This window comes from Mercenaria mercenaria, chromosome 9 (assembly GCF_021730395.1).
Source record: "Mercenaria mercenaria strain notata chromosome 9, MADL_Memer_1, whole genome shotgun sequence".
NCBI classification, from domain to species: Eukaryota; Metazoa; Mollusca; class Bivalvia; order Venerida; family Veneridae; genus Mercenaria; species Mercenaria mercenaria.
In genome coordinates, this window is record NC_069369.1 from 57733716 (window position 1) to 57750531 (window position 16816).

At 34.4% G+C, this 16816-nt stretch overlaps 1 long non-coding RNA gene across 1 annotated transcript; it reads right to left on the bottom strand.

Annotated features, from left to right (window-relative positions):
• Nucleotides 1-450: 450 nt before the first annotated feature.
• LOC123548017 (uncharacterized) lies at nt 451-3516 on the bottom strand. The gene is made up of 2 exons (XR_006685796.2): nt 3190-3516; nt 451-1303 (listed from the first exon to the last, which is right to left on the bottom strand). It is a non-coding gene; the product is annotated as an uncharacterized LOC123548017 (long non-coding RNA).
• Between the last annotated feature and the right edge of the window lie 13300 nt (nt 3517-16816).

Here is a 16816-nt window from a genome sequence, read left to right on the forward strand (position 1 = left end):
TTGTACGAGATACGTGCACATTGCCGAAATTTGCCTTCGACACGCGCTCGTTGTTGAGCGGCATTCAAACTTTCATTTCTCAGCAACGTATGTACGTGGCAAATCTTGTCAGTTTAGAGTTATTAGAGTTATTCCATCGAAACTATTCAAACAAGGGGGTCATTGACCCTAAAGCGCTCACCTCTGTACAAGGCTTTAAGTGTGTTTATATAACGTAAGGATACAAGTACAGAGTTAGATTTCTTCTATGTTAGCCTGATAATGAGCCAAAATGTGGTAAAATTAAAATGAAATTTATGAAGATATTTGAAACATCAAAAAGGTACTTTTACTTAGGTGTGATGTACGTATCTGAATCTTTCAAATGAAAGCCAGCATTCACGTAGTATATCAAGTAGTAGTAGCTGGTTTCAGTAGGATTTTAGGGAGGTTTTGCAAGTGAAACTGAGAAATATTTCATAAACATTTTTCAACAAAACATTTGGACATGTCGATTATTCTATTTAAATTTGTCATTTTTATCTACTACATTCAATTAATTGGAATATATTGTAACAGCCGTAAATACTACTTGTACTTATTTATTCCATTGTGTCATATTTGTATGTTATACTGTATACATCTGTAAAGACATCCAAGATTTGTGCAACTGCTAAAACGCAATTTTATTACAACGGCTCCAAACACATAATTGATTTCGCTATGTATTTATAAACTAATATATTTTGATTGCTGTCCAATCAAAAGTTTATTTTGCTGACCAATCAAAAGTTTTAGTAGTTCATTCTAGAATTTCCATGGAACTAGTAGTGTTTGCAGTCTAGATGAATAACTGCACAGGGCCTTACAGATGAGTCCTTGAAGAATCTTGTCATTTAGTTGTCACGGTAAGGCTACACTACATACAATCTTTTGATTTTTGCACTTATTGGAAGAAGAAGTTTTATACTTTGCAAATTTTCTTTGTAAGTGTAATGAGATATTTTCCATTTGTTTAATAAAAAGGAAAGCGTCCATAACCGCCAAATCTGTGTCTACGGAAATATCCGCCCCGTGGATAACCGCCGTATCGATATCCTCTGTACGGATAGCCGCCGTATCGATATCCCCCGTATGGATAGCCACCGTATGGATAACCCCCGTATCGATAACCACCGTGTCGATAACCACCGTAAGGAGAGCCGTATGATCCGCCTGAAAATACTCCTAAACCTCTAACAAATTGCGCCTGACCACGGTGAAGACAGCACAAGGCTAGCACAGCCACAAAGAGGAGAGATAATCTTTCGTGTTTCATTCTGCCCTGAAATATTCATTTCAATAAAACTTGATATATGTTTATAGGTTGATGTAAATATTTTATATTATTGTCTGTTTTATTTTAATGCACATTCAATAATTAATGTGGTTATATCACCGGAGAACATAATTATTTCTCCGGAAGTGGCACCTTTATGGAAGTTCACAAATACTTTGTTTTAACATGCATTACAAGTAAATTTCTAATATAAACTATCATGGGGCAATATTGTTTATGTCTGGAAAAAAAGCTACATGACTGATTCATTTCCAATATCGTTGTACGGGCGTTTTCTAACCAGTTATTAGTTTTATTGTTAAAATGCCATCCCTACGGTCTTGAAGCAGTGTGTTATGAATTTACTGCTTGTTTGTCTAGTCAAGAATCATAAACCGTCTAAACTGAATTAAATTTACAAATTTTAATACTCATCTGGACAGTCAAATACAATCAACTGTAAGGCAAACCTAAATGTTAAGCATGATAATTATAAGAATCGTCAATTGCCAAGAAATAACAGCAGTTGACTTCTGAGATTGTTCTACAATTTTTCACTGCAAGCGCTTTGCATGTTAAACATATCTTCATGCAGTTATATTTTTGAAATAATACATAGAGGATATTGAAGTTTATTGCATGAATATGGTTTTTATTTTCATCGAGTGATATGAAAATAAAATATTTCACGAGGGGCAATCCAGGTGGGCTTAAAAGACAAAAAGACAAAAATTAGAGACAAATCTCTGCGATTTTCTGCATTTATTTATCATGATAAAATCATATAAATCGTTTTCATTTAGTTTACAGTGTTTAAAGGGAGATAATAACAGTTATAAAAGTCCATTTCTGCTTGACGCGTAAATCAATGAATGCAAGTTGAATTCATAAATCATATACAATAACAGTAAACAAATTAATGCTAGAAATTACAAAAAAAAAAATATCATATCTATTCAATTTACTCATCGGTAACTTATGAAAACGATTATAAAAAATAAATTCACAAAATGTTAAAAAGAAGATAAAACCATTCCAAAAATAATAATTTTAGGGGAAAATGAGTAAAAGTACAAATGACAAACTGCATCATGTACTGGACTTAGATTTAATTTATACGTTAATTGGTTAAATTAAAATAATGTGCAATTTATACCAAGTGTTTTCTCAATTACGTATCGAGGGCGCAACGCGAAACAAGTCTATCTGCTTCTATTTCTATATACACACTTATACTAGTTTTGCGTTGAGCCCTCGGTATGCTAAAAGTGAATGAACACATCCATCAATGCTAGGGTGGGACAATTAACAGATTCCCTATATATCTATATATAGGAACCTGACAAATAGTGACAGTTTTAGAGAAGAGAAAGGACTGTATTTCATAAAAAGCTTGGAAACACAGCTTTACAGCGTTTCGCTGTAATAGCAATTAGCCTTGAGACATATATAGAGAGAGAAATCCGATCGAGTTAGAATTATCAATACTATACGCCCGGGTACACACTGAAATGGTATTTTATACAATGTGCACTTAAATTTGGAAATCAACTCTAAGAGGAGCGAGTAACCATACATAAACTATATTTAAAAGCTGGTTTTTTTTAGGAAATCATAACACTACACACACCAGTGTTTTCTGATTTTACTGGGTAGTGCTTTCAATGAGTATACAATATATTATAATTATATATATATAATCTTTGAAGTAAAACCTCCAGTAATAAAATTAACTTAAGGGAACGTAACAAAAACATCCGACATGATGCCTCAAACATTTTTCACTGTCATTCATTCGTAAAAAGTTTCTTTTTCTATATTTATCGCCAACTTTAGAAAAGCGTGTTTATATTTTTTTTTCTAAATATATCCATAAAATGGGTAATACTTACGTCTTCGTAAAATCACGTCCTTTAACTGAGTTTGCACATCCTGATCCTGAACAATTTATATAATTAGTCTTCGTTCAGGAACACTAACTTATCATTCTATACACATCCGTCTTGGTTGTTACATTATAGATCTTTTTCTTTGATTTTTATCGTATCGATCTGTCTGTGATCCGACGTTTTTTGCTGTTGAATGTTGTTGACTGATAAGACAAAACAATCGCTGCTTTGAGTTCTTCCCTAATGTAGTTATTCATTGAAAAGTAATTTTCTTTGTCTCTTTGACATAACGATTCATTAAGCCGCCAAAATCATTCGCGGTTAGCCAAATTCACAAAGACCATGCAACTACCTGTATATAACTGAGCAGACTGAACACTACTACGATTAATTAATGGGTTTTTTCCTGTCATTCGTCAACAATTCATTTTTTAACTCACGGTTTTATTGACCGCACAATTCGAACGCGGTAAAAAGTTCACAAGAAATTGAATCTAGAGGACCAAATTAATGATTAGACTTCTTCAAATGTGCAGCCTCGTTAAATGCGCATCCGGAAATTGCCAGCGCGCATCTTTTCGCGCATTCACTTTCGATGTCACGAAAAGAACGGCTAATGCGGATAATTTAGCATAACACCGTGAATTGACTTCTTTATCAATAAATATTGATAGATATTATAAACAATGTAAGTGTAATTTGCCAGATTTGAGTTGCTAAATAAGTGATAATATTTTATCAAATGAAATGACGAAAAGAAAGCAAGTAGCGGATTTTGTCATTACTCGCAACGGTTTAGATGGTTTAAATCTGAAATTGTCAGATTGGAAGATTGAAAGTGTTTAAATTACATACATTACAAGTACAAATTCATATAAGCAATCTAAACGCATATACCATATAAACGAGGCTATTCTGAAAATCTTATTGTTTCTATCGTATATACAGCACAGCCTCTCAAGAGTGGCTCCTCTCAAGCAAAAACCTCTCTATAACAACATCATCAAAATTTCCCTACGCTGAAATATACTATCAAATTTACCTCTCCAGAACAATAACGTCTACATAACAGTCAATATATGCATCTCCCAAAGGATATTGCTCTACAGAGGTTGCACTGTATGTCCATATGCCAATTTCAGTCAAATCAAACCCTGGCATTGCATAAGACTCATCATTCAAGGCATTCAGACGTGTTGAAACATTGTCGTCAATAACTAAATACAGCAGATCACTAAATCATACGTAATGAATTATTATACACAATAAGCATGGATGCTCTGCATTAACCTAATTGCACGATGGAATTATCATAATGAAGTAAGAAATTGTACCCTGACATAACTAAGTCCGATCAATACGACTCATTTGGTTCAACGTTTATGCTAGCCACACTGCGAGTTCTGTGGCAGTCAGTTAATTAAAGTGCGATGCCTGTTTTTCTGAATCCCAATCACAGTGCGATAAATTGTATGCATTCCAAAATTCTGAACGAGTTCTCCGAATGCCGAGTATAAGATTTATTTACACGCCAATTACAGCTCGATTAGTGTTTTTCAGCCAGTTATAGAGAACGGTAAGTCATATGCCAGGAACTTAAAAATTACAGTTTTACAGTACGTCAGGCAATAACATTAATATTTTATTTGTGTAGACCAATTACAGTACGGGATACGATCAACTTGCATTTCGACGAGTTTTATACCACTCTATTACAGTAAGGCGAGTGATATCTCAAGCAATTTCAGTACCTCGAGTTTTGTGCCAACCAATCACTGTAAAATTAAATGTGCAACTTTTTAAGACTTAACCTTCAATTTTGAGAGAAAAAAAATCAAACAACACCAAATCATAGAAAGAAAAGGTTGTTTGGCATGAAAATAGAACAGCATGTAAAACTGTATATTTAACTATACACAACAATTGTAAGTTTACTGACATATACATTGAATTCCGGTAAAGGGCTGTATAAAGGGGCCACACGTTCGGACAGTTCAACACCTTTTAAAAACTCATCATTTTCAAAGAAATGTTACATATCTTTTCGTTTCGATGCATTCGCTATAATGTCCCAGTGTTGAAATTTCTCATAACTATGTTGAACGTAGTTTTCAGCAATTATTTCTTTTTATTTCTTTACAAATGGTATGCAGTTTTGAAGGCAGACAATTATTTGAGAATATTTTAAGTATCCATCGCACGGGACAGTACGGCAGAATATGTAATGGTCAGGTAGATTGTTGGTAAAGATGCTGTTTGTTCATCAGTTATTTCTGTGTGTTTGAAGATATACTCCTAAACCTTAACAGTAGCAGGCTTTCCTAAGTACTTACTTGTTGTAGCTTGTAAGTTATAGAAGGAAAACTATTAAATCAAACTCAAAGTCTATGCTCTTCTATAACAACACATTTTCATTCAATAGTCTGTTGACAAAAACAAATACTGTACGTCCAAAAGCTACCGTTCGTTTTCGTAAACACCGTGTTTGTAAACACTAAAGATTGCGTTTTCTAACCTTAACTCGGGGTTCCACACTTTAGTGTGTCTGGTATAAGAAAAACGTGAACTCAAGCTAAACCAAGACATAATAAAACGGTAGAAAGGTCATTTTGTAAGTAGAGAAATTTCGGTTTGAAAACGTGTAAACACGGATGACCTAGTAATCGAACTGTAGCCATAACAAGCGCTGTACTTTTAAAATACCGCTGTATTCAACAACTATAAACTGCTTCAATCTACATTGATCAGAGAAACATATTTTGATTATTGTTTTGGCTGCAAGCCAAAGTTTGACAAATAGTTTAATATTACTTTCAAATAATATACTTCTTAACTTAAAATTCTAAGCGTAGCATCGAAGTAAGTGACCGTAACAACACAGGTTTAGACTAATTTTGCATTCATAATATCGACTTAAGATTAGCCATTCCTTTATTTTGCTACTGATCAACATAACCGAGTCGGAAAGGTCTGTGGCGGTGGCCGAATTTTTAACAATATCCGCATCCACTAAAATGAAAAGGAAAATGGCACCTGCTTGTCAATGAACAAAGTCTAACTACCTTTGAGATTATGTTGTTATCTTGTCTCTGGCCAAATTGATAAAAGCAATAAAAGTTATACCAATATTTTAGTAAGACAATTGGCTTGAAAAAGGTATTTCTTCATCTATTTGCATTCAAAATGTAGCTGTTTCCCCTGAGTACTTTGCTTAGCCGAAAAGCTAAAAGTTAAATTATTTGCAATTTATATGAAAGATACCGTGAAACTAAACTGAACTACAGATAGTTATGTTACATTATTATTAATATCATAAACACTTTGGGTCCCGTTTATATTATTACTCTAGACTAAATGATGGACCACAAGGTAGAGGCGATATATTTTGCATGTGGGTAAATGCACATTTATTCTCAGAGAGTAGACAAAGCAATAAAATATGCAAGTCCTTTGGAGGCAGATAACGCAACCAAGGTAACGATAGCAGACTCGGTTTGGTTTAAACATATTTTATTAGCGAAATGGTTTACAAAATACATATACAATCAGCTAAATTCGCAAAAACGCTTAGGATAGGATCGAAAGCCTAAAGCAGACTCGGTTTGACTGGGTTTGCTCATAAAAGGGGATTAATGGCTTAAACGAAACTTTAATTTGAGTGGACGCCATGATTTAAAACATCCAGAAAATATACCAAAACTTAGTGCGGTGAGACTTCTATTGACTGACTGACAAAAGAAGTTCAAGCATAGTTTTATTTTGTAGAGGACGATAGAATTGTATTTGTAAAACGAAGACACAACCCTTTTTTACAGACTCATACTTTTATGTGATATCCTGTAGACATAATGTATATATGATTATGATTAATAATATGTTGTATCTAAACATGATACTCTGTAATTCAACTCCACGAATAATGACATGTTATACCAACATGGGTGACTTATAGGCCCAAGAGGCCGAGTGCCTTATGTACTGTATGTAATATTGTATTATTTATATTGCAATTTAAAAGCCACGTTAATAAACAATTTACTTACTTCCTTACTTACTTGTATTTGATCTTACAGAGATTTAACTAAAAGCCTTAATTTAAAATCAGTTTATGCCATCGTCGTGTTAAATGCATCAGTATCAGGCTTGGAATTTAATAATAACTGATCAACCGTACGAGCACTTTGATTGAAGTAATGGCATTAAGTGTTATTAACCAACGAACAAATGCATAAAATATAAACAAAAAAACCCAGTTCATTTTAAACGGTACGGAGGGCTCTAATTATGCGAATGAATGATATTGCCATAAACGCCAGCATACCATCAGTTCATGTGAAAAATTCAGTGCAACTTTATTGATAATTGAAGATAATTGATTTCATACGTATTATTCAAATGTTATTTTACTCCATAAATCCTGGTGCAAAACTATTATTGTACTGAGACATCAAAAACGGCATAAACTTGATGGTCGTTAGATGTAGCGATAATTAGACATGATAGAACAGAGCTGATGCAACATACAAAAGTTTACAAATACAATTATGCTGATTTTCATCTCATTCAAATTTATTCAAAAATATTTAATATTATTGTTCGTATATTATTGTTCGTTCAACGATTAATACCCTTTGACATTATTGTTAGGAATGTTCTATAGCAAACTGGTAGTTAATGAGAAATTCGTTAAATTCTGTCACCTCTTGTGTGAATCTCTCTGCATGAATTCTATGATATTACCCTTGACTTGATTAAAGGTGGACCACTCTGTAGATGGTGTATGGAACACTACTGGGTTTTAAGAGTTAGGTTCATGTTACAGAGAAGAAAATTCGAACATCACCATATCATAGGAAGAAAGAATTGTTTTACATGTTTTACATAATATTAACAGCATATTACTATTATTTAAAAACCATGTCATACTCATAAATATTATATATATTTATATATATATTATAATATAAATATTATATTATATATATATATATAATATATGATTTCGGAAAGGGACTGCATGAAGGGGCCACACTTCTGGACAGTTAAACGCCTTTAAAAACTTAATATTTTCAAAAAGCTGTTACATGTCTTCGTTTTGATGCATTTGCAACAATGTACGCGTACGATTTCTGAAACTTTACATAACTAGGTTGTTTTCGACAATTGTTTATTTTTATTTCTTTACAAATGGCACTCTTTTTAAAGGGGGACAACTCTTTTAGAATATTTTAAGTATCCAGGTCTACGGGACAGAACGGTAAAAATGTATCGGACAGATGGGTTGTTTGTAAGGATGTTGTTTGTTTACTAAAAATTTCCATGGTTTTGTGATATACTGCTAAACCTTAATTCTGCAGAATAGTATGAGAGTTGTTGATTAAAATGAAACTTAACGTTATTTTCTACTAATCCATGTAGTTTACAAACCCAGTTAGATGCTTGAAAATTCCAGTTTATAAAACTATGATGTACTTAGAATTAACAAGAAATATCTTTAAAAATGATGGTCGGCGAATTGTAATAAGGAAAGAAGTTTATGAATTTTTCATCTAACATTCATCTTTCATCTAACATTTTTCAAATTGCAAAACTAAACACCGCACCTTAACAATTTAAATGGTTCTCTTTTAATTTTTCGCAAAGGTTTCGTAGGGTTGCAATTTTGTTTCGTTTATCCTTAGACGAATAATTACAGCAGTAGTTTGATGAAGATTCATGAAGCGGTTCATGAGAGGAGGTCATTAAATGTGTTTATATTTTTAGCTGAATTGGTCCCTATTCCCATTTGTAACAAAACTTTGCTTACATTTTAGTGTTTAATGCGAAGAAAGGCATATCTACTTTTAGCTATAGTGGTCCCTAATAGGGCCCAAGTTCCTATATAAATAAATTTGGAAGAGGACCTTATAATTATGCTCCAGACCAAGTATGACAAAGATCCACCAAGCTGTTCATGAGACGCTATATAAAGGCATTTCTAGTTTTAGCTCTAGCAGCCCTTAAAAGAGGTTAAATGTCCCAGCTGAGCAGAGTTGGCTGCGGGCCTAATAAAGATGCTACAAATCAAGTTTGATTAGAATACATGAGAAAAAATCAATTAAAGGATTTTTTTATTTATTATTTTTATTTATTTCTAAAACAGGCCACTTGATCCTGCTTTAACAAATGCATATTCGCTATTCATGAATCTTTGGACAATGACGTCACACCTATAAAAAGAAAAGTGAAGGTCAAGCAAAACATACAACTGTAATTATTTCAATATTTCTGTTTCATAAGCAAAGTTTGACCGTAGTCATATCACATAGATAAACTGTATGCAGCGTACCTTCATTTCAGTGTAGTTCAGTTCAGTTATTTGTGTTTAAAAAGGGTCCATCCGCCCTTTCGGGCACAGTATAGCATTTAAGCTATGTAGAGTATAGACCCCGGCATGTCACCAGGCATGCCGTTAAAGATAAATTTTTGAAGCCAAAGTGGTGAAAATTTACCTCTACGCAATTTCCGTAGAGTATATGCCAAAGAAAAATAATTTTGATGCCAAAAGTGAATCACTGTCACGGCCAATGAGACCTAAACGACAGAGACACGTAAAGAGACGTGGTTGCTCGAAGGCGCCCTTAAAAGGGCGGTAAGTGCTGCAAGCCGCTGTCGCTGGAATCCTCCGCCGCTCCTCCGCTGTGGGTGGTGTGCCCCTCCCCGCTCGCCTCCCACGTTGAGCGTTGAGTTTGAGCGGCTCGGGGGCTTCTCAGCATGCCGTCTATTTTCTGCAGGCCGTCTGAACAGCAAGCCGTCAGCCAAGTACGTAGCTCCTTGTCACAAACAGTTCCCTTTAGGGCCACTCCCGCCAGCTTCAGTCAGGACATTGACAGAAAAATGCCAATGACCTAGTTCTTTCAATGCCCTGTGCCTTCTCGAGACGTGCACTCACTGGCGGTCAGTGTAATGAGATTCAGTCATTATATAGCATATATATAATAAAACAGATTTCAACTGAGTTCAATATTTGCATACCATACTAAAGAAAAATATTCATATATAATAAATCAGTTAAATAATTTATAACAAATATATCAAAGCAAACAAGTACTCATTTTAATATGCAATCTGAATAAGTCACAAAAGCAAGAAACCTTTTCAAATACAGACGACAATTGTAACAAGGAAAATCTTTTAAAAAGCACTTCTCTACATAAAAGACTCTTATCACACCGTTATTCATGTGATACGCAGACCGTATTCAGCTGTTTCTTTAATTTGATATATGTTGGTATTTGAGCAGGTTTTTCTCATATTTATTAAACTTACTTATCATTTTGAGATAAATCAATATTCCTGCTAAATATACTGAGCCAAAGTTAGCTTTAAAACTGTGGACAGCGTCGTTTAGGATAAACGCTTTGTCTACATTCCACTCAGCGTAGCACAATCAACAGAGTGAAAGAAATTGACACTCTCGTCCAATCAGGCAGAGTGTTGCATAAATCTTCCATTTTGATAAATTATCTATAATGCGTTATCAAGTAGTTTGATTTGTAAACTGAAGTCACGTGGCATAGGCAACGAAAACGAATTTAGACGGCGTCGCCGAAAAATAGATACGTAATCGGAAAATCGATAAAATTGCTGACCAATCGTGCTGGTTTGGACTTATCGGTCATTTCCTGACTTGCAGAACTAAGTAAGCAATTTACAAATGTCATGGTAATCATCGAGCACCGATGGACGAATAACATTAAATAAGTTTTAAAAGACAATTCCAATTGTATCTTTTATTACATGAAATGTAATGATAATACAGTGCTTTCTCCATCTGCTGCAATAAATCTTTTAAAATCACGCCATTAGCTCTCTTTAGGTTAGAATAAGGAGGGCCCTAGATAATGTTGGAATAACTTGGCCCCACCCATTGTATGTATTTGACAGAATGCTTGTATAAATGTGATGTGATGTGAACATTTTTATTACAGGCAAGAATGAGTGTCAAAACGAAACACATATGTTTTATTTTGTAAGCCATCCAAATTGCGCCTTATAATTACATACGGCCTTTGATCTTGGATTGAACCTACAGTCGTTTCAAGCCCGCGACCAAACTGTCTTTCACAGCGGCATGATTATGCTGTAGCTCTAAAATAGATCAGGAAAGATGGAATATTGTCAGAAAATATTTTCACAACCTGTCCAGACCACTAATTTGCCTACAAATGCAACAAAATGCCAGTATTGTACAGCATTCAGTAAACATGTATAATGTCTCATCATGACTTTGATGACAGATTGAATACTCTTTCCGATACTTTATTTGAGCCGTGCTATGGGAAAACCAACATAGTGGGTTTGCGACCAGCATGGATCCAGACCAGCCTGCGCATCCGCGCAGTCTGGTCAGGATCCATGCTGTTCGCTTTTAAAGCCTATTGGAATTGGAGAAACTGTTAGCGAACAGCATGGATCCTGACCAGACTGCGCGGATGCGCAGGCTGGTCTGGATCCATGCTGGTCGCAAAGCCACTATGTTGATTTTCCCATGGCACGGCTCATTTAAGTAAGTAAACTGTTTTTTAAGCGTAACGTGAATTTGCTGCAAAATATGTAGACTTGTGAAAGCAGTATAACGGAATGCGACTGATTTTGCATATCAGCGTGCAAGTCGTCAGTCTGGAAATGGAAATTATAGGGCACTAACAGTCATCAAAAATATAATTATTTCTACAATAGAAAAAATGTCTATACCGTATAAACAAACATTCATAAAAACTCCAAAACCTAAGGTCGTCCTCTGTCACCGAATAACAGCAATATCTTTTAACAATGGCTTATATTTAGCCGTCCTTATACCTTCCATGAAAATATCCATTAGAAGATTAAATATGCATGAAAAAAAACACACTAACGTCATGAAACATAAATATCAATATTATGTATAGCCTTGCTGCTTGACATATGTTTGGAAATTTCTTACCACAAACACCAATATAAATGAATATTCTTAGCTAAACAAATCGAGGACAGAAAAGTATGGATGAAAAGGTAATGAAAACTCTTTTCTGTAAAAATAACAATACAGCTAAAGTTAAATGCACGAGACAAGTAGACAGTACGATATGATTCGTCGGACAATAGATTACATTGATCATGATATGGTTTGCATTTTTGTAGTCAACGTTGTTCTGAAAAGATATTCCATGACTTCCATTATGTCTCTTACAGATTTTACATTTCAGTTTTGTTTTAAAATAGTTTAATGCAACGATAAATGAATGAATAATTTCTTGTTGTTGATTTTTAGACAAGCGGTTCCTTATTTAGAGTAATATTGTACTTTCTCCAATGAAATAAATGCAATTTTATAAATTTATGTATCGGCAATATGTCAGTATATCATCATTTTACATGACTGAAATGTAATGTATGTTTTTTTCTCAATGTTTTGCTACATTTTACTTTTGTATTTGAGCCGCACCATGAGAAAACCAACATAGTGCGTTTGCGACCAGCATGGATCCAGACCAGCCTGCGCATCTGGGCATGTGTTGTGTCCGATGAGAAAAGTGACAGACTCCGCAATAGGCAGTTCTTCAAGTCAACTTTAACAGAGCTACATTGAGTTTCGGCTTCTTTCCTGTTTTATGATGCCCTTGTATGTGCTTCTTTTGTAACGCTGCTTTCTACGGAATCCAATAAGTGCCACATTGAATATCGCGTGCGGCAGACGAAGCGCGATTCGATTCTCGACGCGACACATGACACGAAACTACTTGAAAAATCATCACCTCTAGAATTCTATCTCAGAAGATCTCCATCCTTTGATACTCCCAGGACTACTTATTCCCATCCAGGTGGGTCTTTTGACACGGCTTATTTAGTGGGCGTTTTCCAAGAAATGCTTCCAACAGGTAGGTCCCACAGGGCATTAGTTCAGGCATAGGCGGACACCTGGTTAGAACCATCGACCTCTGCGAGATAGATGGATGGCTTTTTCGTATTAAGAATTTTGCACACCAATCGGGGTTTTGAAAAATATCGCTGAGGGGCACCACCCTGCCACAAAGGCCAGTCAAGCCTGGATTGATGCTAGATGTAATAAAAAGTGGTACGATGCTTATTATGACCTTTGTACATCACATTTATAATAATATTTAATTTACATATATAGCATTACACATTTTTATTCATTGAAATCAGTGAATTTTGTAAAGGGCAACAATAAATCATCATCATTTACATGTTAGCTATTTTAACTGTCGCCTTTTACATTTGTATGTATAGAAGGTATTTTTCAAAATGTTTTTACATTTTTATTTTATTTAAAGTAGAAAGGTCATTGTATGTTTGCACTTATATGTGTGCTTGCAGTGATATGTCTGCAGTAAAAACAAACTAGTAACTGAAAAAAAGATATGGTGCTTTCTTATGTCTTTTTGTCGACGTTTACGCATTTTCTTCCAATTCAATAAAAATGTGTTATAAAAAAGCAGTACCAGATCAGATCAAGATGCAAAACTGTGCATGCACTATAATTTATCAAATATCCTTATATGGTAATTAAAAATGCCCACATTGATTTTTATGTGATACTTATGTGTTACAGGTTCTAAACGATCATTCATCGTTATCTGATGCATTACCTTGGTTTCCGTTGTTATAAACTATAAACCACGTTCAAGTCACATGTGAGCCTGCGCATGTCTAGTCACATATAATCCAAATATAATATGTCCTAACCTTTTTATCCTTCCCACGTGCTCTTTCTTAGCTCAAACTTGTCTGCGTTTCAGTAGATATATGAAGCATTCAGCCAACATTTTGTAAAAATAGTGGTGTTAGAAAAGAGAGATTAAAAAGAAAAAATACTAAAATTCGGATGGGTTTAGTTAATAAGGCGTAACTTTATACAAAATAGGTAACACATGTTTTCTTTAATATATCTTATTTATATAGCAGATATCTACTTCTTGGGAGGAATGTGAGTCGTTGAAAAGTTTGTACACCTAAAAACAAGTGGCGTTAGGAAAGAGGAGATTAAAAAGAAAAAGTACTAAACTTCGGATGGTTTTAGTTAATGAAGCGAAACTTTGTTAAAAAGTAGCTAATACAGTTTTGCTTCTTTAGTACATCTTATTTATATAGCAGATAGAGATCTAGTTCTTCGGACGAATGTGAGTCGTTGAAAAGTTTGTACACCTAAAAACAAGTGGCGTTAGGAAAGAGAAGTTTAAAAAGAAAAAGTACTAAACTTCGGATGGTTTTAGTTAGTGAAGCGAAACTTTGTTAAAAAATAGCTAATACATTTTTGCTTCTTTAGTACATCTGTTTTATACAGCAGATAGAGATCTAGTTCTTCGGACGAATGTGAGTCTTTGAAAATTCTATACACCAGAAAATGCCAAAATGATTGTATCAAGAAGTGGATTGTATATGAAATTTAGAACAGCCTAATTTAGTCGTTTTTAACCTTATGTCAAGTTTGTGAACATCGCGATCTTAAACGATTTTCATTGAAAGCTTCTATAACTTAAACAGATAATAGAATTTTCCGAGGTTTAGCTAGATTTAGGAACAAAATCAAACGCATAATTGAACTTACCACGGTGTTGGTAAGACGGTATTGACAACGAAAGTTTTTTAAGTAGTAAATATTAGGTTTGTACCATTTTGAACTATAAGTAGTAGAGAAAGAAGTGTTTTATCAGACTATCTGATAAAGTATGTTTTGTTTTGTTTATTATGGGTTTAACATAACACCAATATTATCAGCAACAAGAGTTGTTTAAGTAGTTAATATTAGGTTGTACCACGTTGAACTATGATAGTGGAGCAAGTAGTGTTTTATCACACTACCTAATAAAAGTATTTTTTGTTTTGTTTATTATGGGTTTAACATAATTCCGACATAATGACTGGTCTATTTACGACTTTCCAGCTTTTGATGGTGGTGGAAGACCTTAGGTGTTCCATAAGTGAATCGAAGTCACTCGGCCACGGAGGTCCATCAAACAAAGTGGTAAGTAAATATATTATTATAATTTTTATTTTACTTGCTTCTCCTTTGATATCGTGCCAGTTTAAGTTTTTTTCTATGTTCAGTTATTAGAAATTATTAGAAAAACACCACTGCAAACAATGTTACATTTTGTAGATACTCATCGCACTTTCTTAGATGATTTCAAGCGGAAGCCTCCGGGGACGAGTAGTTATGGTTAATTTACATTCCACGGAAGTCTCTGTGACAGAGTGTTTTTTTTAAGTTTATTTCAAGAAAGAAATGAAATTAACATATGAGGTAAATGTGATTAATCATGATACAATAGTTAAACATTGGCCCATGGACTCGTTTATCAATACCTAGTAACCACAAAAACCATTATAATACAATTATACATTGTATCAAGAAACAATATTGATTGACCAAATCTGTCTGATTTTTATATTTCAACTGCATCATTACTTCTGTTACAATATCTGCACTTAGTTAACAAAATGTACACACGTTTCATACTACTTAATAGATAACTAAATGTTTGATTGATGCTAATAATATTTGTGTAAGACCATAATGAACGAGAATTTTTAAACTGCCTCAGGTTTTCGTCATAGCTTTGGCCAGCCAAATATTCTAAAGATTCTGATTGTTTGATCAAATCATTTTTCGAATAACCGTTCTGATTTATTATCAAAATTATTTAACGGTACCGTTTTGAATGTGATAATAAAATTACTACCGTCATAAAATTCATTGGACACTATGAAATTTTCATTAAAGTTGCCATAACAAAATGAGAAAATGAAAATAGAGGCAAATTATATACGTTCTAATATTGTGTTTTACAGAGAAAGTACCTCTTTGTTTTCAAAATATAGATATTGACGGCTATCTCTGTAGGATAATCTGTATCATTTGGGCTACAACAAGGGAAACAACTGTTTTTATTGGTTGTGGTATATTGATTTAGACAGTAAATGGGATGTAATTTACATTTTGTTTGTGATTGTAGTCCCAAAAAACAACTTTCAATTATTAGCTTTAAAAGATCTGAACACGTTCATAAGTTTTTCGACAACAAATTAAGCTATGTCTATAATGAATAACAAAGCCGTGCGGTTATCAGCGTTTGATATTTTTCATTAAAGATGTTATGTAAGGAAAAGAAACTCTGCTTGGTACGATGTTCCGTTTGGACAACCGTGACTTTTTATTTAACACTAAACCGCGATGCACGATGGTACGATGACGAAAACGCGGTGGCGCTATGGCACGATGATGAAACAACGATGGTACGATGGTGAAAACGCGATGGCACGATGATGAAATCGCGATGATGCGATGGTACGATGGTGAAATGTCGATGTAATATCGCGTTTTCATCATCCTACCATCGGGTTTTCACCATCGCACCATCGAGCCATCGCGTTTTCATCATCGTTCCATGGTGTCATCGCGTTTTCACCATCGTACCATCGCGTTTTCACCATCGTGCCATCGCGTTATCATCATCGTACCATCGTGGTTTCACCATCGTACCATCGCGTTTTCACCATCGTGACATCGCGTTATCATCATCGTACCATCGTGGTTTCACCATCGTACCATCGCGTTTTCACTATCGTACCATCGCCTTCCGGTTAG